This window comes from Fringilla coelebs (genome assembly GCF_963513975.1).
Source record: "Fringilla coelebs genome assembly, chromosome: 35".
In the NCBI taxonomy this organism is placed as follows: domain Eukaryota; kingdom Metazoa; phylum Chordata; class Aves; order Passeriformes; family Fringillidae; genus Fringilla; species Fringilla coelebs.
The window spans coordinates 853027-878481 of NC_140061.1; the positions used below are offsets into that span (position 1 = coordinate 853027).

A 25455-nucleotide genomic window follows, 5' to 3' on the forward strand; every position below is an offset into this window, starting at 1 on the left:
CTCCAAATTCAGCCCAAAAATCCTTCAAATCCAACCCCAAAAACCCCAAATTTAACCCCAAAACACCCAAAATTCTCCAAATTCAACTTTAAAACCCCCAAATCCCCCAAATTTAACCCAAAACCCCCAAATCTGCCAAATTCGACCCAAAATCTCCCAAATTCCACCCAAAACCCCAAAATCCTCCAAAATCAGCCCAAAAATTCTTCAAATCCAACCCCAAAAACCCCCAAAATAAACCCAAAAACCCCAAAATCCCCCAAATTCAACTTTAAAAACCCCAAAATCCTCCAAATTCAACCCAAAAATCCTTCAAATCCAAAACAAAAACCCCAAAATCTCCCCAATTCAGCCCCAAAACCCCAAAATCCCCCAAATTCAACCCAAAAACCCCAAAATCCTTCAAATCCAACCCCCAAAATCCCCAAAATGAACCCAAAACCCCGCCCGGCCTGGGAGGGGCCCCAGAACCCCAAAATCCTCGGAAATCCACCCAAAAACCCCGCCCCGAGCTGAGGGGGACCCAAAAAACCCAAATTTAACCCCAAAGCCCCAAAATCCTTCAAATCCTGCCCCAAAATCCTCCAAATTTAACCCAAAACACCAAAAATCCCTCAAATTCTACTTTAAAAACCCCAAAATCCTCCAAATGCAACCCCAAACCCCCAAAATCCCCCAAATTCAGCCCAAAAATCCTTCAAAACCAACCCCAGAATCCCCCAAATTTAACCCAAAATCCCCCAAATTTAACTTTAAAACCCTAAAATCCCCAAATTCAACCCCAAAACCCCAAAATCCTCCAAAATCAGCCCAAAAATTCTTCAAATCCAACCCCAAAAACCCCCAAAATAAACCCAAAAACCCCAAAATCCTCCAAATTCAGCCCAAAATTCCTCAAATCCAACCCCAGAATCCCCCAAATTTACCCCAAAAAACCCAAAATTTCCCAAATTCAGCCAAAAACCCCAAAATCCTCCAAATTCAGCCCAAAATCCTTCAAATCCAACCCAAAAATCCCCCAAATTCAACCCAAAAACCCCAAATCCCAGAAAATCCAACCCCAAAAAGCCACAAAATGAACCCAAAACCCCGCCCGGCCTGGGAGGGGCCCCCGAACCCCAAAATCCTCGGAAATCCACCCAAAACTCCCACCCGGGGCTGAGTGGGACCCAAAAAACCCAAATTTAACCCCAAAGCCCCAAAATCCTTCAAATTCAGCCCAAAAATCCTTCAAATCCAACCCCAAATCCTCCAAATTAAACTCAAAATACCCCAAATCCCCCAAATTTAACCCAAAAAAACCCCAAAATGCCCCAAATTCACCCCAAAACTCCACCCAGGCTGGGAGGGACCCCGAAACCCCAAAATTATCGAAATTCAACCCAAAAACCCCACCCAGAGCCCAGGGGCCCCAAAAACCCAAAAATCCCCAAATTCAACCCCAAAAATCTCCAAGTCCCCAAATTCAACCCAAAAATTCAGGGATCCCCAAAAATCTCCAAAATTAAAAAAAAAAAAGACACAAAAAATAAAATTTAAAAAAATAATAATTTTTTTAATGCCCCCAAAATTGCTCCAAATCCCCCCAAAATTCCCCCCAAAAAATCCCCAAAAATGCCCCCAAAATCCAAAAAATTTCCCCCCAAAAAAAAACCCAAAATCCCCCAAAAATCCCACCCAAAAATGCCCAACAAAATCCAAAAAAATCCCCCAAAAAATTCCCGAAAAATTTAAAATAAATCCAAAAAAATCCCCCAAAAAAATCCCAAAAATCCCCCAAAAAAATCCCCAAAAAATCCCCCAAAAATCCCCCTAAAAAAAATCCAAAAAATCCCAAAAAAAATCCAAATTTTTTTTTAAATCCCCCCCAAAAATAAGGAAAAAATTCCCCAAAATCCCCACAAATATCCAAAAAACAAAATAAAAAAAAATCCCCCCCAAAAAATCCCAAAAATCCCCCCAAAAAACCCCAAAAATTCCCCAAAAATAAGAAAAAAATCCCAAAAAAATCCCCCCAAAATCTCCCAAATTCCCCAAAATGCCCCCCAAAAATCCCCCAAAAATCCCCAAAAAAATCCCCAAAAAATCCCCCCAAAATCCCCCAAAATTCCAAAAAAAACCCCAAAAATCCCCCCAAAAATCCCCAAAAAATCCCCAAAAAAATCCAAAAAAATCCCCCCAAAAAATCCCCAAAAAATCAAAAAAAATCCCCAAAAAATCCCCCCAAAATCCCCAAAATCCCAAAAAAAATCCCAAAAATCCCCAAAAATCCCCCAAAAATCACCCCAAAAATCCCCAAAAAAATCCCCCAAAAATCCCAAAAAATAAAAAAAAATCCCCAAAAAATCCCCCAAAAATCCCAAAAATCCCCCCCAAAAATCCAAAAAAATTCCCCAAAAAATCCCCCAAAAAATCCAAAAAAATCCCCAAAATTCCCAAAAAATCCCCCAAAAATCCCCCAAAAATCCCCAAAAATCCCCCAAAAATCCCAAAAAAATCCCCCCAAAAATCCCAAAAATCCCCAAAAATCCAAAAAAATCCCAAAAAAACCCCAAAAAATCCCAAAAAAAATCCCCAAAAAATCCCCAAAAAATCCCGAAAAAATTCCAAAAAAATCCCAAAAATCCCCAAAAAATCCCAAAAAATCCCCCAAAAATCCAAAAAATCCCCCAAATTCCCCAAAATCCCCCCCAAAAATCCCCAACAAATCCCCAAAAAATCCCCAAAAAATCCCCAAAAATCCAAAAAAAATCCCCCAAAAAATTCCAAAAAATCCCCAAAAAATCCCCCAAAAACCCCCAAAAAATCCCCCAAAAAACCCCAAAAATCCCCAAAAATCCCCAAAAAATCCCAAAAAATCCCAAAAAAATCCCCCCAAAAAATCCCCAAAATCCCAAAAAAATCCCCAAAAAATCCCCCCAAAATCCCCCAAAACCCCCCAAAAAATCCCCCAAAAATAAGAAAAAAATCCCAAAATCCAAAAAAATCCCCAAAATCCCCAAATCGCCCCAAATTGCCCCAAACCCCCCCCAATCCACTCGAGGCCGTTCCGGTGCTGCTCAAAGGTTTATTCCCCTCCCCCACCCTCCCCTCCCCCCCCCGGATCCTTCATCCTCCTCATCCTCCTCATCTTCATCCTCATCTTCATCATCTTCATCTTCATCACCGAATTGGGGCTTCAAATTTTGGGTCAAATTCGGGGTTTTTTGGGACTTTCCGGGACCTCCCAAAATTGGCCGAATTTGGGGATTTTTGGGGCTTCATCTTCATCATCTTCATCTTCATCATCTTCATCTTCATCTTCATCAAACTGGTTCAAACTGGGCCGAACTGGGAAAGTTTTGGGGGTTTGGGGGTCAAAATTTGGGTCAAATTCGGGGCTTTTTGGGGCTTTCCGGGACCTCCCAAAATTGGCCGAATTTGGGGATTTTTGGGGCTTCATCTTCATCATCTTCATCATCTTCATCTTCATCACCAAACTGGGACCAAACTGGGTCAAACTGGGCGGGTTTTGGGGCTTTAAAAGAGCCCAAATTTGGGTCAAATTCGGGGGTTTTGGGACTTTCCGGGACCTCCCAAAGTTGGCCAAATTTGGGGATTTTTGGGGCTTCATCTTCATCATCATCTTCATCATCCTCATCTTCATCTTCTTCATCTTCATCTTCATCCTCATCTTCATCTTCACCGAATTGGGGCTTCGAAATTTGGGTCAAATTCGGGGTTTTTTGGGACTTTCCGGGACCTCCCAAAATTGGCCGAATTTGGGGATTTTTGGGGCTTCATCTTCATCATCATCTTCATCTTCTTCATCTTCATCTTCATCATCATCAAACTGGGACCAAACTGGGCGGAACTGGGCGGGGGTTTGGGGTTTAAAATTTGGGTCAAATTCGGGGTTTTTTGGGACTTTCCGGGACCTCCCAAAATTGGCCAAATTTGGGGGTTTTTGGGGCTTCATCTTCATCATCTTCATCTTCTTCATCTTCATCTTCATCATCTTCATCACCGAACTGGGACCAAACTGGGCTGAACTGGGCGGGATTTGGGGTTTAAAATTTGGGTCAAATTTGGGGTTTTTTGGGATCTCCTGGAATTTCCCAAAATTGGCCAAATTTGGGGATTTTTGGGCTTCATCTTCATCATCTTCATCTTCATCATCCTCATCTTCATCAAACTGGTTCAAACTGGTTCAAACTGGGCTGAACTGGGCGGAGTTTGGGGGTTTAAAATTTGGGTCAAATTCGGGGCTTTTGGGGGCTTTCTGGGACCTCCCAAAATTGGCCAAATTTGGGGATTTTTGGGGCTTCATCTTCATCATCATCATCTTCATCATCTTCATCCTCATCATCTTCATCTTCATCAAACTGGGTCAAACTGGGCTGAACTGGGCGGGATTTGGGGTTTAAAATTTGGGTCAAATTTGGGGTTTTTTGGGACTTTCCGGGACCTCCCAAAATTGGCCAAATTTGGGGGTTTTTGGGGCTTCATCTTCATCATCTTCATCTTCATCATCCTCATCATCTTCATCACCAAACTGGGTCAAACTGGGCTGAACTGCGCGGGGTTTTGGGGTTTAAAATTTGGGTCAAATTCGGGGCTTTTTGGGGCTTTCCGGGACCTCCCAAAATTGGCCGAATTTGGGGATTTTGGGGCTTCATCTTCATCATCTTCATCTTCATCTTCATCATCCTCATCCTCATCATCTTCATCACCAAACTGGGTCAAACTGGTTCAAACTGGGCGGGGTTTTGGGGGTTTGGGGTTCAAAATTTGGGTCAAATTTGGGGGTTTTTGGGATCCCCTGGAATTTCCCAAAATTGGCCAAATTTGGGGATTTTTGGGCTTCATCTTCATCTTCATCTTCATCATCCTCATCATCACGAAACTGGTTCAAACTGGGTCAAACTGGGCTGAACTGGGCGGGGTTTTGGGTTTGGGGTTTAAAATTTGGGTCAAATTCGGGGGTTTTTGGGGCTTTCCGGGACCTCCCAAAATTGGCCAAATTTGGGGATTTTGGGGCTTCATCTTCATCATCATCTTCATCATCTTCATCTTCATCTTCATCTTCATCTTCATCATCTTCATCACCAAACTGGTTCAAACTGGGCGGAACTGGGCGGAGTTTTGGGGTTTAAAATTTGGGTCAAATTTGGGCTTTTTGGGACTTTCCGGGACCGCCCAAAATTGGCCAAATTTGGGGATTTTTGGGCTTCATCTTCATCATCTTCATCTTCATCATCAAACTGGTTCAAACTGGGCTGAACTGGGCGGGGTTTTGGGGGTTTGGGGTTCAAAATTTGGGTCAAATTTGGGGTTTTTTGGGGCTTTCCGGGACCTCCCAAAATTGGCCAAATTTGGGGATTTTGGGGCTTCATCTTCATCATCTTCATCATCTTCATCTTCATCATCATCTTCATCATCCTCATCTTCATCAAACTGGTTCAAACTGGGTCAAACTGGGCTGAACTGGGCGGGTTTGGGGATCCAAAAAGCCAAAATTTGGGTCAAATTCGGGGGTTTTTGGGACCTGCTGGGACCTCCCAAAATTGGCCAAATTTGGGGATTTTTGGCGCTTCATCATCTTCATCTTCATCACCAAACTGGGACCAAACTGGGCGGAACTGGGCGGGGTTTTGGGGTTTAAAATTTGGGTCAAATTCGGGGTTTTTTGGGGCTTTCCGGGACCTCCCAAAATTGGCCAAATTTGGGGATTTTTGGGCTTCATCTTCATCATCTTCATCTTCATCATCCTCATCTTCATCAAACTGGTTCAAACTGGGTCAAACTGGGCTGAACTGGGCGGGATTTGAGGTTTAAAATTTGGGTCAAATTCGGGGCTTTTTGGGACTTTCCGGGACCTCCCAAAATTGGCCGAATTTGGGGATTTTTGGGGCTTCATCTTCATCATCATCTTCATCTTCATCTTCATCATCAAACTGGGACCAAACTGGGCTGATCTGGGCGGGTTTTGGGGGTTTGGGGTTTAAAATTTGGGTCAAATTTGGGGTTTTTTGGGATCCCCTGGAATTTCCCAAAATTGGCCAAATTTGGGGATTTTTGGGCTTCATCTTCATCATCTTCATCTTCATCATCCTCATCTTCATCAAACTGGGTCAAACTGGGCTGAACTGGGCGGGGTTTTGGGGGTTTGGGGTTCAAAATTTGGGTCAAATTTGGGGTTTTTTGGGGCTTTCCGGGACCTCCCAAAATTGGCCAAATTTGGGGATTTTGGGGCTTCATCTTCATCATCTTCATCATCCTCATCATCACCAAACTGGTTCAAACTGGTTCAAACTGGGCGGGGTTTTGGGGTTTAAAATTTGGGTCAAATTCGGGGTTTTTTGGGACTTTCTGCGACCTCCCAAAATTGGCCAAATTTGGGGATTTTGGGGCTTCATCTTCATCATCTTCATCTTCATCATCCTCATCTTCATCAAACTGGTTCAAACTGGTTCAAACTGGACTGAACTGGGAGAGGTTTGGGGGTTTTGGGGTTTAAAATTTGGGTCAAATTCGGGGGTTTTTGGGGCTTTCCGGGACCTCCCAAAATTGGCCAAATTTGGGGATTTTGGGGCTTCATCTTCATCATCTTCATCTTCATCATCCTCATCATCACCAAACTGGGCCAAACTGGTTCAAACTGGGCGGATCCGGGCGGGTTTTTTCCCTCATCCCCAAATTGGGTCGAATTCGGGGTTTTTTGGGTCATTTTCGGAAAGGTCCCAAAGTCGCTGAAATTCGGCGTCGCTGATTTCTTCCTCCTCATCCTCCTCATCCTCCTCAAACTGGGACCCAACTGGGCCAAACTGGGCCCGGCCCCGGCCCCGCCCAGAGCCCAAATTTGGGTCAGATTTGGGATTTTTGGGGTTTTTCCAGAAATCCTTTTTTGGGCCTTCCCAAAACGGCCCAAATTTGGGATTTTTGGGGGTTTTCAGCCCCAGATTTTGCCCAAATTTGGGATTTTTGGCCTCCAAATTTTGCCCAAATTTGCCATTTTTGGGTTTTTTGGTCCCCAAATTTTGCCCAAATTTGTGATTTTTGGGTTTCTTGGCTCCCAAATTCCGCTCGAATTTGGAATTTTTGGCCCCCAAATTCTGCCCAGATTTGGGATTTTTGCCATTTTTGCCTTTTCCAGCCCCAAATTTTTCCCCAAATTTGGGATTTTCCCCATTCTTGCCATTTTTATCCCTCCCAAAATTGCCATTTCTGCCATTTTTATCCCCCAAATCCCTCCCAAATTCCCCATTTTTCCCCTTTTCAGCCCCAAATTTTTGCCCATTTTCCCCCTTTTTCCCATTTTTGCCTTTTTCAGCCCCCAAATTTTCCCCAAATTTAGGATTTTCCCCATTCTTGCCATTTTTATCCCTCCCAAAATTGCCATTTCTGCCATTTTTATCCCCCAAATCTCTCCCAAATTCCCCATTTTTCCCTTTTTCAGCCCCAAATTTTTGCCCATTTTCCCCCTTTTTCCCATTTTTGCCTTTTCCAGCCCCAAATTTTTCCCCAAATTTGCGATTTTTCCCATTTCTGCCATTTTTATCCCTCCCAAATTCGCCATTTTTCCCTTTTTCAGCCCCCAAATTTTGCCCAGATTTGCCATTTTTGGGTTTTTCAGCCCCCAGATTTTGCCCAAATTTGCCATTTTTGCCTTTTTTATCCCCCAAATCCCTCCCAAATGTGCCATTTTTTGCTTTTTCAGCCCCAAATTTTCGCCCATTTTCCCCCTTTTTCCCCCCAAACCTCCCCCCCCTTCCAGAACCTTCCACACCCTCCCAAAACCGATGCACCCACCCCACCCCCTCCTCCTCCTCCCCCTCCTCCTCCTCCTCCCCCCCCTCCCCCACCCACCTCCCCCACTCCCCACCCCCCTCCGGCGGCCACCTTGCCCCACCCACCACCCCGGCCCCGCCCTCAGGTGCGCCGGGCCTGTAATCCTGACAGAACCTTCCGGAAAGGGCGGGGCCGCACCTGGCGGTCACTCCGAAGTCCAGCCGCCCTCCCCCCGCGAAGCACGACCTCTCCGGCCACCGTCCGGCCGCCAGCGGCCACCGGCACCCCCCCAGGTGGTCATCGTCCCACCCGTGGTCCTCATCCCACACCTGCAGCTCCAGGTGCGCACCTGGCCGCAGCCACACCTGGCCGAGGTCAAGGTGTTGACCCCAACGTGGGTGGTCAGTGTTCCAGGCCGTGGCCGTACGGACGGAGCGGCCGGAGAAGGACACACGGACGTAGGCGTCCGTCGGGGTCAAGAGGTCGCCGCGCCAGCCGCGGCCGCCCAACACCTGGACGGACAGGTGAGCCAGGCCGCGGTGGGCGGGGCAGCACGGGGAGCCGCCCAGCGGGAGGGGGGAGGGGGAGCAGGGGCAGTGGCAGGGGTGGGGGGGAGGGGAGAGGGGGGAGGGGGCGGCGGAGCGGTCAGCGAGGTCCGAGTGGTCAGTGGAGTGGTCACCTGGAAGGGAAGGGGAGTGGTCAGTGGTCAGTGGAGTGGTCATCATGGTGGTCATCACAGTGGTCAGTGGAGTGGTCATTGTGGTGGTCATCGTGGTGGTCAGTGGGGTGGGCAGGGGTGTGGTCAGTGGAGTGGTCAGTGGAGTGGTCAGTGGAGTGGTCACCTGGAAGGGAAGGGGAGTGGTCAGTGGAGTGGTCATCATGGTGGTCATCACAGTGGTCAGTGGTGTGGGCAGTGAAGTGGTCACTGTGGTGGTCAGTGGAGTGGTCGGTGGGGTGGTCATCACAGTGGTCAGTGGTGTGGGCAGGGGTGTGGGCAGGGGTGTGGTCAGTGGAGTGGTCATCGTGGTGGTCAGTGGAGTGGTCAGTGGTGTGGTCACCTGGAAGGGAAGGGGAGTGGTCAGTGGAGTGGTCAGCGGAGTGGTCAGTGGTGTGGTCAGTGGTGTGGTCAGTGGAGCGGTCAGTGGAGTGGGCAGGGGTGTGGGCAGTGGAGTGGTCAGCGGAGTGGTCACCTGGAAGGGAAGGGGAGTGGTCAGTGGAGTGGACAGTGGAGTGGTCAGTGGAGTGGTCAGTGGAGTGGTCAGCGGAGTGGTCACCTGGAAGGGAAGGGGAGTGGTCAGTGGAGTGGGCAGTGAAGTGGTCAGTGGAGTGGTCAGTGGAGTGGTCAGCGGAGTGGTCACCTGGAAGGGAAGGGGAGTGGTCAGTGGAGTGGACAGTGGAGTGGTCAGTGGAGTGGGCAGTAATTGTGGTCATCATGGTGGTCAGTGGAGTGGTCAGTGGAGTGGTCAGTGGAGTGGTCAGCGGAGTGGTCACCTGGAAGGGAAGGGGAGTGGTCAGTGGAGTGGACAGTGGAGTGGTCAGTGGTGTGGGCAGTAATTGTGGTCATCATGGTGGTCAGTGGAGTGGTCAGTGGAGTGGTCAGTGGAGTGGTCAGTGGAGTGGTCAGTGGAGTGGTCAGTGGTGTGGTCAGTGGTGTGGTCAGTGGAGTGGTCAGTGGAGTGGTCAGTGGTGTGGTCAGTGGTGTGGTCAGTGGAGTGGTCACCTGGAAGGGAAGGGGAGTGGTCAGTGGTGTGGGCAGTGGTGTGGTCAGTGGTGTGGTCATCATGGTGGTCATCTTGGAGTGGTCATCACGGTGGTCATTTGTGTGGGCAGTGGTGTGGTCATTGGTGTGGGCAGTGGAGTGGTCATCACAGTGGTCAGTGGAGTGGTCACTGTGGTGGTCATCTTGGAGTGGTCATCATGGTGGTCATCTTGGAGTGGTCAGTGGTGTGGGCAGTGGTGTGGTCAGTGGAGTGGTCAGTGGTGTGGGCAGTGGTGTGGTCAGTGGAGTGGTCAGTGGAGTGGTCAGTGGTGTGGGCAGTGGTGTGGTCAGCGGAGTGGTCAGTGGAGTGGTCAGTGGAGTGGTCAGTGGAGTGGTCACCTGGAAGGGAAGGGGAGTGGTCAGCGGTGTGGTCACCTGGAAGGAAGGGGTGTGGTCAGTGGAGTGGTCATCACGGTGGTCAGTGGTGTGGGCAGTGGTCAGTGGTGTGGTCATCATGGTGGTCATCTTGGAGTGGTCATCACGGTGGCCATTTGTGTGGGCAGTGGTGTGGGCAGTGGTGTGGGCAGTGGTGTGGGCAGTGGTGTGGGCAGTGGTGTGGTCAGTGGACTGGTGAGTGCAGTGGTCAGTGGAGTGGTCATCATGGTGGTCATCATGGTGGTCATCATGGTGTCTCATCATGGTGGTCAGTGGTGTGGTCAGTGGTGTGGTCAGGGGTGTGGTCAGTGGTGTGGTCAGTGGGGTGGTCATCACAGTGGTCAGTGGTGTGGGCAGTGGTGCGGGCAGTGGTGTGGTCATCATGGTGGTCATCACAGTGGTCAGTGGTGTGGGCAGTGGTGTGGGCAGTGGTGTGGGCAGTGGTGTGGGCAGTAATTGTGGTCATCATGGTGGTCAGTGGAGTGGTCATCACAGTGGTCAGTGGTGTGGGCAGTGGAGTGGTCAGTGGAGTGGTCAGTGGAGTGGTCAGTGGTGTGGTCAGTGGTCAGTGGTGTGGGCAGGGGTGAGTGCAGTGGTCAGGGGAGTGGTCATCATGGTGGTCAGTGGAGTGGGCAGTGGTGTGGTCATCATTGAGGTCACTGGTGTGGTCAGTGGAGTGGTCATCGTGGTGGTCATCATGGTGGTCATTGGTGTGGGCAGTGGTGTGGTCATCATGGTGGTCATCTTGGAGTGGTCATCACGGTGGTCACAGGTGTGGTCACAGGTGTGGTCATTGGTCAGTGGGGCGGTCATCACTGAGGTCATTGGAAAGGTCATTGGCTCTTGAGCACCCCACTGCAGTGACCACTGACCACTGACCACTGACCACTGACCACTGACCACTGACCACTGACCACACTGCCCACACTGCCCACACTGCCCACACTGCCCACACTGCCCACTCCCCTCACCCCACTGACCACTGCCCACACTGCCCACACTGACCACACTGACCACTGACCACTGCCCACACTGCCCACACTGACCACACTGCCCACTGCCCACTGCCCACACTGACCACACTGCCCACTGCCCACTGCCCACACTGACCACACTGCCCACTGCCCACTGCCCACACTGACCACACTGCCCACTGCCCACTGACCACACTGACCACTGCCCACTGCCCACACTGACCACTGACCACAATGACCACACTGCCCACACTGACCACTGACCACACTGCCCACACTGACCACACTGACCACAGTGACCACTGCCCACTCCCCTCACCCCACTGACCACACTGACCACTCCACTGACCACTCCAGTGTCCGGCACAGCTGCAGTTGACCCTCAGCGCTTTGGCCGCCACGTAGCTCCGAATGGCCACTGACCACTGACCACTGACCCCTGCCCACTCCCCTCACCCCACTGACCACCCCACTGACCACTCTGGTGTCCGGCACAGCTGCAGTTGACCCTCAGCGCTTTGGCCGCCACGTAGCTGCGGATGGCCACTGACCACTGACCACTGACCACACTGACCACTGCCCACTGCCCACTGCAGTGACCACACTGCCCACTCCCCTCACCCCACTGACCACACTGACCACACTGACCACAGTGACCACTGCCCACTGACCACAGCCCGCTGACCACTGACCACGCCACTGATCACTGACCACACTGACCACACTGCCCACACCACTGCCCACTCCCCTCACCCCACTGACCACTCTGCTGACCACTCCAGTGTCCGGCACAGCTGCAGTTGACCCTCAGCGCTTTGGCCGCCACGTAGCTCCGTATGGTCGCCCTCAACGCCCACTGACCACTGACCACTGACCACACTGACCACTGCCCACACTGACCACATGGACCACAGTGACCACTGCCCACTGCCCACCCCACTCCCCTCACCCCACTGACCCCACTGACCACTGACCACAGTGACCACTGACCACTGACCACTGACCACTGACCACACTGACCCCACTGACCCCACTGACCACTCCCGTGTCCGGCACAGCTGCAGTTGACCCTCAGCGCTTTGGCCGCCACGTAGCTGCGGATGGCCGCCCTCAGTGACCACTGACCACTGACCCCACTGCCCACTGCCCACTGCCCACACTGACCACAGTGACCACACTGACCACACTGCCCACACTGACCACACTGACCACAGTGACCACACTGACCACACTGACCACTGCCCACTGCCCACACTGACCACACTGACCACACTGACCACACTGACCACACTGACCACACTGACCACTGCCCACACTGACCACACTGACCACACTGACCACTGCCCACTGACCACACTGCCCACACTGACCGCTGACCACTGCCCACTGACCACTGCCCACACTGACCACTGACCACACTGACCACACTGCCCACACTGACCCCACTGACCACACTGACCACACTGACCACACTGACCACACTCTCCACACTGACCATCCCACTGCCCACTCCCCTCACCCCACTGACCCCACTGACCACCCCACTGACCACTCCAGTGTCCGGCACAGCTGCAGTTGACCCTCAGCGCTTTGGCCGCCACGTAGCTGCGGATGGCCGCCCTCAGTGACCGCTGACCACTGACCACTGACCACACTGACCACTGCCCACTGCCCACTGACCACTGCCCACACTGACCACACTGACCACACTGCCCACTGCACTGACCACACTGACCACACTGCCCACTCCCCTCACCCCACTGACCACTCCACTGACCACACTGACCACTGACCACTGCCCACTCCCCTCACCCCACTGACCACCCCACTGACCACTCCAGTGTCCGGCACAGCTGCAGTTGACCCTCAGCGCTTTGGCCGCCACGTAGCTCCGTATGGCCGCCCTCAACGCCCTCTTCCTGGGGTCACCGGCCGGCACCAGCGCGTCCAGCGGCCAGAGGTCACCGTCCACCACGGCCGGAGCGCGGGGGACGCTCTTGAGCCACCGCGAGAAATCCTCCGGCCGCCCGAACGCCAGGTCGCCGTCGCGGTCAGTCCCTCCGTCCACCTCGAGTAGCCGCTGGCCGAAGAACTCGCCGAAGCTGACGTTGCCCTCGGTGGCCGAGCGCGCCGTCCGGCAGGCGGCTCCGGCCGCGCTGACCGCTCCGAAGGTCAGCTCGGTCCGCAGGCAGTCGGACGCCTCCTGGGCGCCCAGTCCGGCCATGGCGGCGCGGCAGAGCCGGACGGCGGTCAGTGTCCGGAGGCGGCCGCCCAGGCGCGCTGACCGCACGGCGTGGGTGCCGAAGGTGGACAGCAGCTCGGCGTAGGGCGTGGCCGTGGCCGGAGTGAAGTGTGGGGGGAGGGACCGGACGGCGCGCTGGAAGGAGGGGGAGGGGCGGGCGGTGGTGGGGTCCAGCCAGGTCCTGTGGGGGAGGGGCGGTGGTTAGTTTGGGAGTGGTCAGTTTGGGGGGACGGGCAGTGGTCAGTTTGGGGGAGGGGCAGTGGTCAGTTTGGCAGTGGTCAGTCTGGCAGTGGTCAGTTTGGCAGTGGTCAGTTTGGCAGTGGTCAGTTTGGCAGTGGTCAGTTTGGGGCAGTGGTCAGTTTGGCAGTGGTCAGTTTGGGGCAGTGGTCAGTTTGGCAGTGGTCAGTTTGGGGCAGTGGTCAGTTTGGGAGTGGTCAGTTTGGCAGTGGTCAGTCTGGCAGTGGTCAGTTTGGGGCAGTGGTCAGTTTGGGGAAGTGGTCAGTCTGGCAGTGGTCAGTTTGGGGGCAGTGGTCAGTTTGGGGCAGTGGTCAGTTTGGGGCAGTGGTCAGTTTGGGGCAGTGGTCAGTTTGGGGCAGTGGTCAGTTTGGGGCAGTGGTCAGTTTGGGGTGGTCAGTTTGGCAGTGGTCAGTTTGGCAGTGGTCAGTTCGGGGCAGTGGTCAGTTTGGCAGTGGTCAGTTTGGCAGTGGTCAGTTTGGGGCAGTGGTCAGTTTGGGGCAGTGGTCAGTTTGGCAGTGGTCAGTTTGGCAGTGGTCAGTTTGGCAGTGGTCAGTTTGGGGCAGTGGTCAGTTTGGCAGTGGTCAGTCTGGGGGCAGTGGTCAGTTTGGCAGTGGTCAGTTTGGCAGTGGTCAGTTTGGCAGTGGTCAGTCTGGCAGTGGTCAGTTTGGCAGTGGTCAGTTTGGCAGTGGTCAGTTTGGCAGTGGTCAGTTTGGCAGTGGTCAGTTTGGGGCAGTGGTCAGTTTGGCAGTGGTCAGTTTGGGGCAGTGGTCAGTTTGGGGCAGTGGTCAGTTTGGGGGAGTGGTCAGTTTGGCAGTGGTCAGTTTGGCAGTGGTCAGTTTGGCAGTGGTCAGTTTGGCAGTGGTCAGTTTGGGGCAGTGGTCAGTTTGGGGCAGTGGTCAGTTTGGCAGTGGTCAGTTTGGCAGTGGTCAGTCTGGCAGTGGTCAGTTTGGCAGTGGTCAGTTTGGGGCAGTGGTCAGTTTGGGGGAGGGGTGGAAATGAAGATGAAGACGAAGATGAAGATGAAGATGAAGATGAAGGAGAGGATGAAGATGAGGATGAAGATGAAGACATAGGACAAAGCTGAGGAAGATGAAGGGGATGAAGAAAAAGAAGAGGACAAAGATGAAGGTGAAGATGAAGATGATGAGAATGAAGATGAAGATGAAGATGAAGATGAAGATGAAGATGAAGATGAAGATGAAGATGAAGATGAAGATGAAGAAGAGGATGAAGATGAAGGAGAGGATGAAGATGAAGATGAAGTTGATGAAGATGAAGATGAAGATGAAGACAGAGACAAAGCCAAGGAAGATGAGGAAGATGAAGGAGATGAAGATTAATGAGATGAAGACGAAGAAGAGGAGGAGGATGACGATGACGACAACGATGATGAAGATGAAGGAGATGAAGATGAAGAGGATGAAGATGAAGATGAAGGAGATGAAGGAGATGAAGACAAAGAAGAGGATGAAGATGAAGATGAAGATGAAGATGAAGATGAAGACAGAGACAAAGCCGAGCAAGATGAGGAAGACGAAGCTGAGGAAGATGAAGGAGATGAAGACGAAGAGGAGAACAAAGATGAAGATGAAGATGAAGATGAAGATGAAGGAGATGATGAAGATGAAGGAGAGGATGATGAAGCTGAGGATGAAGATGAAGGAGAGGATGACGATGATGACAGTGATGAAGATGAGGATGATGAGAAGATGAAGAAGAGGATGAAGAAGAAGATGAAGATGAAGGAGATGAAAATGAAGAAAAGGATGAAAATGAAGGAGATGAAGACGAAGAAGAGGACCAAGATGATGAAGATGAAGATGAAGCTGAGGAAGATGAAGATGAAGACGATGATGATGAAGATGAAGATGAAGGAGAGGATGATGAAGATGAAGATGAAGACGAAGGACAAAGCCAAGGAAGCTGAAGAAGATGAAGAAGATGAAGATGAAGAAGAGGACGAAGATGAAGATGAAGATGAGGATGATGAAGATGACGAAGATGAAGATGATGAAGGCCACTCACCAGTAGAAGACGCAGCTGAAGTGCTGCCAGCTGAGGGCGCTGCGGTCCTGCCGCTGCCACCGCAGCCCCTCCTGCGCCAGCCGCGACTGCGACCCCTCGGCCACCACCCCCGCCCCGCCCCGCCCCCACCCCGCCCCGAAGCTCCACCCCCGCGTCAGCGATGACGTCACCGCCGCGCCCACCGCCCCCGCCCCCGCCGCCACCCGCGACTGCCGGCGGCAGCGGCGCCCCGAGCGCCACCCCCCGAGGGACGCGGGGACGCGGCGCGGGGACGAGGGGGACAGGGCGTCGGGACACAGGACACAACGGCGGCGGTGGCGGGGGACATCGTCATCGTCATCGTCGTCATTGTCATCGTTGTCATCATTGTCATTGTCATCGTTGTCATTGTCATCATCATCATCATCGTCATTGTCATCGTTGTCATTGCCATTGTCATCATTGTCATTGTTGTCATTGTCGTCATTGTCACCATTGTCACCTCCAGGGCCACCATTGTCATTCTGATCCTTGCCATTGTCACCATTGTCATTGTCACCGTTGTCACCTCCAGGGTCACGGCGCCCCGAGCGCCACCCCCCGAGGGACGCGGGGACGCGGCGCGGGGACCGGGGGGACAGGGCGTCGGGACACAGCACGCAGCGACGGGGGACATCGTCATCGTCATCGTCATTGTCATCGTTGTCATCATTGTCATCGTCATCATCGTTGTCATTGTCATTGTCATCGTTGTCATCATCGTCATCGTCATAGTCATTTTTGTCACCTCCAGGGCCACCATGGTCATTCTGATCCTTACCATGGTCATTGTCACCATTGTCATTGTCACCATTGTCACTGTCACCATTGTCATTGTCACCTCCAGGGCCACCATTGTCATTCCGATCATTGTCATTGCCATTGTCACCATTGTCATTGTCACCATTGTCATTGTCACCATTGTCATTGTCACCATTGTCATTCCGATCCTTGTCATTGTCACCATTGTCATTGTCACCATTGCCATTGTCACCATTGTCATTGTCATTGCCATTGTCACCATTGTCATTGTCACCATTGTCACTGTCACCATTGTCATTGTCACCTCCAGGGCCACCATTGTCATTCTGATCCTTGCCATGGTCATTGTCACCATTGTCATTGTCACCATTGTCATTGTCACCATTGTCATTCCGATCCTTGTCATTGTCACCATTGTCACTGTCACCATTGTCATTGTCACCATTGTCATTGTCATTGCCATTGTCACCATTGTCATTGTCACCATTGTCATTGTCACCATTGTCATTCCGATCCTTGTCATTGTCACCATTGTCACTGTCACCATTGTCATTGTCACCTCCAGGGCCACCATGGTCATTCCGATCCTTGCCATGGTCACCATGGTCATTGTCATCATTGTCATTGTCATTGTCACCATTGTCATTCTTATCCTTCTCATTGTCACCATTGTCACCTCCAGGGCCACCATTGTCGTTCCGATCCTTGCCATTGTCATTGTCACCATTGTCACCATTGTCATTGTCACTGTCACCATTGTCACCTCCAGGGCCACCATGGTCATTCCGATCATTGTCATTGTCACCATGGTCATTGTCACCATTGTCATTGTCATCGTTGTCACCTACAGGGCCACCATTGTCATTCCGATCATTGTCACTGTCACCATTGTCATTCCGATCCTTGCCATTGCCATTGTCACCATTGCCATTGTCATTATTGTCACCTCCAAGGCCACCATTGTCATTCCGATCATTGCCATTGTCATTGTCATTATTGTCACCTACAGGGCCACCATTGTCATTCCGATCCTTGCCAATGTCATCATTGTCATCGTTGTCATCATTGTCACCTCCAGGGCCACCATTGTCATTCCGATCATTGTCATTGCCACCATTGCCATTCTGATCCTTGCCATGGTCACCATTGTCATTGTCACCATTGTCACCTCCAGGGCCACCCCTGGGGACACCGTTGCCGCCTTTGGGGACACCTCCAGGGCCACCATTGTCATTATTGTCATTGTCATTGTCACCATTGTCACCTCCAGGGCCACCATTGTCATTCCGATCATTGTCACTGTCACCATTGTCATTCCGATCATCGCCATTGTCATTGTCACCATTGTCATTCCGATCCTTGTCATTGTCACCATTGTCATTGTCACCATTGTCACCTGCAGGGACACCCCAAGTGCCACTAGGGCCACCCTGGCCACTCCTGGGGCCACCATTGTCGCCCCAAGTGCCACTAGGGCCATCCTCGGTGTCACCAGGGCCACTATCATGACCCCAAGTGCCACCAGGGCCACCCCTGTCCCCATCCCCCCAGGTGTCCCAGGTGTCACCATCGTCCTCAAGGTCACCATTGTCACCTTGAGTGCCACCAGGGCCACCCCTGTCCCCATCTCCCCATCTGTCCCAGGTGCCACCATCGTCCCCAAGGTCACCATTGTCACCTTGAGTGCCACCAGGGCCACCAGTGTCACCCCTGTCCCCATCTCGCCAAGTGTCCCAGGTGTCACCATCGTCCTCAAGGTCACCATTGTCACCTTGAGTGCCACCAGGGCCATCCTCGGTGTCACCAGGGTCACCATTGTCACCTTGAGTGCCACCACTGTCCCTAGTGTCACCCCTGTCCACATCCTCCCAGGTGTCCCAGGTGCCAGCATCGTCCTCAGGGTCACCATTGTCACCCCAAGTGCCACCAGGGCCATCCTCGGTGTCACCAGGGTCACCATTGTCACCTTGAGTGCCACCATTGTCCCCCCAATGCCCCTCCCCCCATCCGTCCCAGGTGCCACCATCGTCCTCAGGGTCCCCACTGTCCCCAGTGTCACCCCAGCGCCCCTCCCCCCATCCATCCCAGGTGTCCCTGGCGGTGTCCCAGGTGTCCCCACTGTCCCCATTGTCCCCGGTGTCCCCCCAGGTGTCCCCACTGTCCCCATTGTCCCCAGTGTCCCCCCAGGTGTCCCTGGCGGTGTCCCAGGTGTCCCTGGCGGTGTCCCAGGTGTCCCCACTGTCCCCATTGTCCCCGGTGTCCCCCCAGGTGTCCCTGGCGGTGTCCCAGGTGTCCCCACTGTCCCCACTGTCCCCATTGTCCCCAGTGTCCCCCCAGGTGTCCCCCCAGGTGTCCCCCCCGATGTCCCAGGCGTCCCCCGCGGTGTCCCCGAGCTCCAGGACCCTCCCCCCCACCATCTCCATCCTGGTGACGTCGAAGCCGCGGCCGAGGGCGGCCAGGCCGGGGGCGGGGGGGGCGCGGGCGCAGGCGGCGCCGCGGGCGCGGTGACACTCGGGGGGCGTGGGGACACCGGGGACCCACAGCAGGGACAGCAGCAGGAGGGGTGGTGGCACCTGTGGGACAAATTGGGGACATTTTGGGGACGTTTGGGGGACAATTCAGGGTATTTTGCAGGGATTTAGGGACATTTTAGGGGGATTTGGGGACATCTGGGGACATTTCTGAGGGTATTTGGGGACATTTCAGGGGATTTGGGGACATTTGGGGACATTTGGGGGACAATTCAGGGTATTCTGCGGGGATTTGGGGACATTTTAGGGGATTTGGGGACATTTTGGGGACATTTCTGGGGTATTTGGGGACATTTGGGGACATTTCTGGGGTATTTGGGGACATTTGGGGACATTTTGGGGACATTTCTGGGGATTTAGGGACATTTCAGAGGGATTTGGGGACATTTGGGGACATTTTGGGGACATTAAGTGACGATTTGGGTCACTTTGGGGACAATTTTGGGGACATTTTGGTGGCACCGCGGGCGCGGTGACACTCGGGGGGCGCGGGGACAGTGGGGACACACAGCAGGAGGAGGAGGAGTGGCACCTGTGGGGACAATTTGGGGACGTTTTGGAGACATTTGGGGGGGATTTCTGGGGATTTGGGGACATTTTGGGACATTTCTGGGGGATTTTGGGACATTTCTGGGGGATTTGGGGACATTTCTGGGGGATTTGGGGACATTTGGGGACAATTTGGGGACATTTCAGGGGGATTTGGGGACATTTTAGGGGATTTGGGTCACTTTGGGGACATTTTGGGGACATTTTGGGACATTTCAGGGGGATTTGGGGACAATTCAGGGGATTCTGGGGGGATTTGGGGACATTTTGGGGACATTTCTGGGGGATTTAGAGACATTTTAGGGGATTTGGGGACATTTCAGGGAGATTTGGGGACATTTCTTGGGGGAGTTGGGGACAATTTTGGGGATTTGGGGACAATTCAGGGGATCCTGGGGGGATTTGGGGACATTTCAGGGGGATTTGGGGACATTTTAGGGGATTTGGGGACAATTTGGGGACATTTTGGGGCCATTCAGTGACGATTTGGGTCACTTTGGGGACATTTGGGTAATTTTGAGTCATTTTGGGGACATTTCAGGGGATTTTGGGGCCTTTTTGGGGCATTTTGGGGACATTTGGGGACATTTCAGGGGATTTTGGGTAATTTTGGGGCATTTTTGCCATTTTGGGTCATTTTGGGGCCATTTCAGGGGATTTTGGGGTCATTTTTGTCCATTTTTGTCCATTTTGGGGTCATTTCAGGGGCACTTGGGGACATTTTAGGGGATTTTGGGTCATTTTGGGGCATTTTTGCAATTTTTGCCCATTTCTGGCCACTTTTCTGCCCCTCCCCCTCCCTGCAGAGGATGTGGCCTGGGTGGGGGAGGGGCGGGGACACCTCGGGGACATTTTGGGGGTGACACAGGAAGGGGGGGGAGGGGAGGTGACAACGGGGGGGGGGTGGGGGAGGGGCGGGGCCACCAAGAAACGGCCCCAAAATGACCCAAAATGGCCCAAATCGTCCCAGATTTCCCTCAAATACCCCAAAAATTCCCTCCAAAAACCCCAAAATTCCCCAAATTTCACCCCAAAAATCCCAAATTTTACCTAAACCCCCCAATTTCCCCCAAAATCCCTCAAAAATCCCCCCAAAATCCCAATTTTTTACCTCAAGATGCCCCAAATTCCCCTAAAATTGCCAAATTTCCCCCAAATTCTCCTAAATTTCCCCCACTTTCCCCAAATTCTCCCCAATTCCCCCCAAATTTCCCCCAATTTTCCCAAATGCCCCCAAATTTTTCCCGAATCCCCCCAAATTTTCCCCCAATATCCCAAAATTCCCCCAAATTTTCCCCAAAATTCCCAAAATTCTCCCAAAATCCGCCAAATTTCCCCTAATTTTCCCCAAATTCCCCCAAAATTCCCCAAAATTCCCAAAATTCTCCCAATTTTCCCCCAATTTCCCTAAAATTCCCAAAATTCTCCCAAATTTCCCCCAATTTCCCCAAAATTCCCCAAAATTCTCCCAAATTTCCCCCAATTTTCCCCTAAATTCCCCAAATTTCCCCCAATTCCCCCTAAAATTTCCCCAATTTCCCCAAAATTCAAAAAAATTCTCCCAAATTTCCCCCAATTTTCCCCTCAAATCCCCAAATTTCCCCCAACTTTCCCAAATCCCCCTGAATTCTCCCCAAATTCTCCCAAATTTTCCCCCAATTTCTCCAAAATTCCCCAAATTCCTCCCAAATCTCCCCAAATTTCCCCCAAATTTGTGGAATTTTCCCGAATTCCCCTAAATTCTCCCCAAATTTCCCCCCAAACTTCCCGAGATCCCCCCAAATTTTCCCCCAAAATCCCCAAATTCCCCCCAAATCTCCCCCAATTTTCCTGAATTCCCCCGAATTCTCCCCAATTTCCCCCCAAATTCCCCCAATTTCCCCAAATTTCTCCCCAATTTTCCCCAAAAATCCCAAATTTCCCCCAAATTTCCCCCAAATTCGCGGAATTTTCCCGAATTTTCCCGAATTCCCCCCAATTTCCCCCCAAATCTCCCCGAATTTTTCCAAAATCCCCCCAAATTTTCCCCCAAAATCCCAAAATTCTCCCAAATCTTCCCCAATTTCCCCCCAAATTTCCCCAAATCTCCCCCAATTTTTCCAAAATTCCCCCAAATTTCCCCTAAAATTTCCCCAATTTCCCCCAAATTCTCCCCAAATCTCTCCTAATTTTCCCGAATTCCCCCGAATTCTCCCCAAATTTTCCCCAAATTCCCCCCAAATTTGTGGAATTTTCCCGAATCCCCCCAATTCTCCCCAAATCTCCCCCGAATTCCCCCAAATTCTCCCCAAATTTCCCCCCAAAATCCCAAAATTCTCCCAAATTCTCCCCAAATTCCCGGAATTTTCCCGAATCCCCCCCAATTCCCCCCAATTTCTCCCCAAATTTCCCCCCAAAATCCCCAAATTCTCCCAAATTTCCCCCCAATTTCCCCAAAATTCCTCAAATCTCCCCCAATTTTCCCCAAAATTCCCCCAAATTTCCCCAAAATCCCCCAAATCCCCCCCAATGTTCCCAAATCCCCCCGAATTCTCCCTAAATTTTCCCCCAAAATCCCAAAATTCTCCCAAATTTCCCCCAAATTCCCGGAATTTTCCCCAAAATTCCCCAAATTTCCCCCAAATCCCCCCGAATTCTTCCCAAATTTCCCCCAACTTTCACCAAAATTCCCCAAATTTACTACAAATTCCCCCAATTTCCCCAAATTTTCCTGAATTCCCCCCAATTTTCCCCATTTCCCCCCCCAATTTTCCCCAAAAATCCCAAATTTCCCCCAAATTTCCCCAAATTCTCCCCAAATCTCCCCCAATTTTCCCGAATTCCCCCCAAATTTCCCCAAATTTCCCCAATTTCCCCGAATCCTCCCCAATTTCCCCCCTCACCATCTCGGGGCCCTCCGGGATCTCCGCGGGGGGCCGAGGGGGCGGGGCAGGATGTGCCTCAGGCCACGCCCATTCCCCGTAAACCACGCCCCTTTCTCCGTAAGCCCCGCCCCTTCCCTCAGGCCCCGCCCAGAGGGGAAATTTGGGGGCAAAAATCGGAGATTCGGGGCCGGATTTTGGCGGGAAATTCCCGGAATTTTGGGGACTTTTGGGGGGATTTGGGGACTTTGGGGGATTTGGGGATTTTGGGGGAATTTTGGGGATTTTTTGGAATTTTTGGGGATTTTTTAAAGGAATTTTTTTGGTGATTTTTTTGAATTTTTAGGAATTTTCAGGGGATTTTTTTTGGAGGATTTTTTGGGGATTTTGGGGGATTTTTAATGGAAATTTTGGGATTTTTTTTTATTTTTTGGGGGATTTTTAAAGGAATTTTTAGGAATTTTCAGGGGATTTTTATTGGGGATTTTGGGGGAATTTGGGGGTTTTTAAAGGAATTTTTGGGGATTTTGGGGGGATTTTAAAAGGAATTTTTGGTGATTTTTTTGAATTTTTAGGAATTTTCAGGGGTTTTTTATTGGGGATTTTTGGGGAATTTTTTGGATTTTTTGGGGATTTTTAAAGGAATTTTTTTGGCGATTTAAAAAAATTTTTAGGAATTTTCAGGGGATTTTTTTGGAGGGGATTTTGGGGGAATTTTTGGGAATTTTTTGGAATTTTGGGGGATTTTTAAAGGAATTTTTGGGGATATTTAAATGAATTTTGGGGATTTTAGGAGAATTTTTTTGGTGATTTTTTTTTTGAATTTTTAGGAATTTTCAGAGGATTTTTTTTTAATTTTGGGGAAATTTGGGGGAATTTTTTGGATTTTTTGGGGGATTTTTAAAGGAATTTTTTTGGTGATTTTTTTGAATTTTTAGGAATTTTCAGGGGATTTTTTGGAGGATTTTTTGGGGATTTTGGGGGAATTTTGGGGGATTTTTAATGGAAATTTTGGGAATTTTTTTGATTTTTCTGGGGATTTTTAAATGAATTTTTGGGGATTTTTAAATGAATTTTTGGGATTTTTAAAGGAATTTTTTGGAGGATTTTTTTTAATTTTTAGGAATTTTCAGGGGATTTTGGGGGGGGATTTTTGGGGAATTTTTGGGAATTTTTTGGGGGATTTTTAAAGGAATTTTTGGTGATTATTTTGGAATTTTTAGGAATTTTCAGGGGATTTTTGGGGGGGGAATTTTGGGGGATTTTGGGGGAATTTTGGGGATTTTTAAAGGAATTTTGGGGATTTTTTTTGAATTTTTAGGAATTTTCAGGGGGATTTTTGGGGAATTTTTGGAATTTTTTGGGGATATTTAAATGAATTTTGGGGATTTTTAAATAAATTTTTTTGGCGATTTTTTTTTAGTTTTTAGGAATTTTCAGGGGATTTTTTTGAGAACTTTTTGGGGATTTTGGGGGAATTTTTAGGAATTCTTGGGGGAAATTACGGAGGATTTTTATTTTATAAGTTTTAGGGAATTTTGGGGAATTTTTGGAGGGATTTTAGGGAATTATCGAGGCCTTTTAGACAAATTTTGGGGTTTTTTGGGCATTTTTTGGCCATTTTCGGGCTAAAAAGTGCTTTATTCGCCGGTGACGTCACCACCAGCCAATAGGAACCGCCGAGGGGCGGAATCTTCCCCCAACAACCATTACATCACCACCAACCAATCAGAACCGCGGAAGCCCTGACCGACACCAGCCCCGCCCAATCAGCACCGAGCGGGGCGGGCTTCGCCTCCCAGCGCGGTGATGTCACCCCCAGCCAATCGCCGGCGGCGGAGGGCGGGCTTTACGTCGATTGGCAGCCGCCGCAGCCAATGGGAGGGCTCGCTGCTACCCGGAAGCCACTGAGGCGGCCACGATGGCGACCAGGACCAAGATGGCGACCGAGGCGCAGGCGGCGAGGGCCAGGCGCTTCTGCGGACCAGTATAAACCAGTATAAACCAGTAAGGACCAGTTCGGGGCAAAATCAACCAGTATGAACCAGTATGAACCGGTCTGGAGCGGTTTGAACCGGTTTAAACCAGTTTAAACCAGTTTGGAGCAGGCTGGGCCTGGTCCTGGAGTTGAGGCCTGCTCCCAGTTTGGCCCAGTTTGGCTCCCAGTATAAACCAGTATAAACCAGTAAGGACCAGTTTGGGGCAAAATCAACCAGTATGAACCGGTTTGGAGCGGTTTGAACCAGTTTAAACCAGTTTAAACCAGTTTGGAGCAGGCTGGGCCTGGTCCTGGAGTTGAGGCCTGCTCCCAGTTTGGCTCCCAGTATAAACCAGTATAAACCAGTAAGGACCAGTTCCCCTCCCAGTTCATCCCAGTGCTCCTTTAACCCCTCCCAGTCCCTCCCAGTACCCCCAGTGACCCAAACCAGTCCAAACCAGTATAAACCAGTCCAAACCAGTATAAACCAGTATAAACCAGTATAAACCAGTACATCCCAGTTACCCGTCTGGCCGCCTTCTGCCGTCGCCCCGCCCCCTCCAGGTGGCCCCGCCCCTTTTCCAGCCGCGCCCCCGAGTCCTGCACGTGGCGCTCGATGCGGTCGATGACGTCACCCTGCACCAGTACAAACCAGTATAAACCAGTATAAACCAGTATGAACCAGTATAAACCAGTATGAACCAGTATGAACCAGTATGAACCAGTATAAACCAGTACAAACCAGTTTTAGCCCTAAAATCGCCTTTTTTAGACCCAAAACCACCGGGTTTTTTCTTTCCAGCTCCTCCGAGTTCATCCCAGTTCCCTCCCAGTACAAACCAGTATAAACCAGTACAAACCATTTGTGCCCCAAGTTCGCCATTTCCCGCCCTAAAATCGACATTTTTTACCCTAAAATCGTCGTTTTTTCACCCAAAACCGCCGGGGTTTTTCTTCCCAGTATAAACCAGTCCCCTCCCAGTACAAACCAGTCCAAACCAGTCCACACCAGTCCCATTTCCACCCCAAAATCCCCATTTTTAACCCCAAAATCCCCATTTTTAACCTAAAATTGCCGTTTTTGGACCTAAAATCGCCGTTTTTTCACCCAAAACCCCCAGATTTTCTCCTCCCAGTCCAAACCAGTTCAAACCAGTCCAAACCAGTCCCATTTCCACCCCAAACCGCCCATTTTTAACCCCAAAATCCCCATTTTTAACCCCAAAATTGCCATTTTTTCACCTAAAATCCCCATTTTTTGACCTAAAATCGCCGTTTTTTCACCCAAAATCCCTGAATTTTCTCCTCCCAGTCCAAACCAGTCCAAACCAGTCCCATTTCCACCCCCAAATCCCCATTTTTTCACACAAAATC

At 50.8% G+C, this 25455-nt stretch overlaps 1 long non-coding RNA gene across 1 annotated transcript; it reads right to left on the reverse strand.

The window, feature by feature from the left end:
* Positions 1-23598: 23598 nt before the first annotated feature.
* On the reverse strand, positions 23599-24720 carry LOC311164692. Its single transcript, XR_014616878.1, has 2 exons — positions 24607-24720; positions 23599-24080 (listed from the first exon to the last, which is right to left on the reverse strand). It is a non-coding gene; the product is annotated as an uncharacterized lncRNA (long non-coding RNA).
* Between the last annotated feature and the right edge of the window lie 735 nt (positions 24721-25455).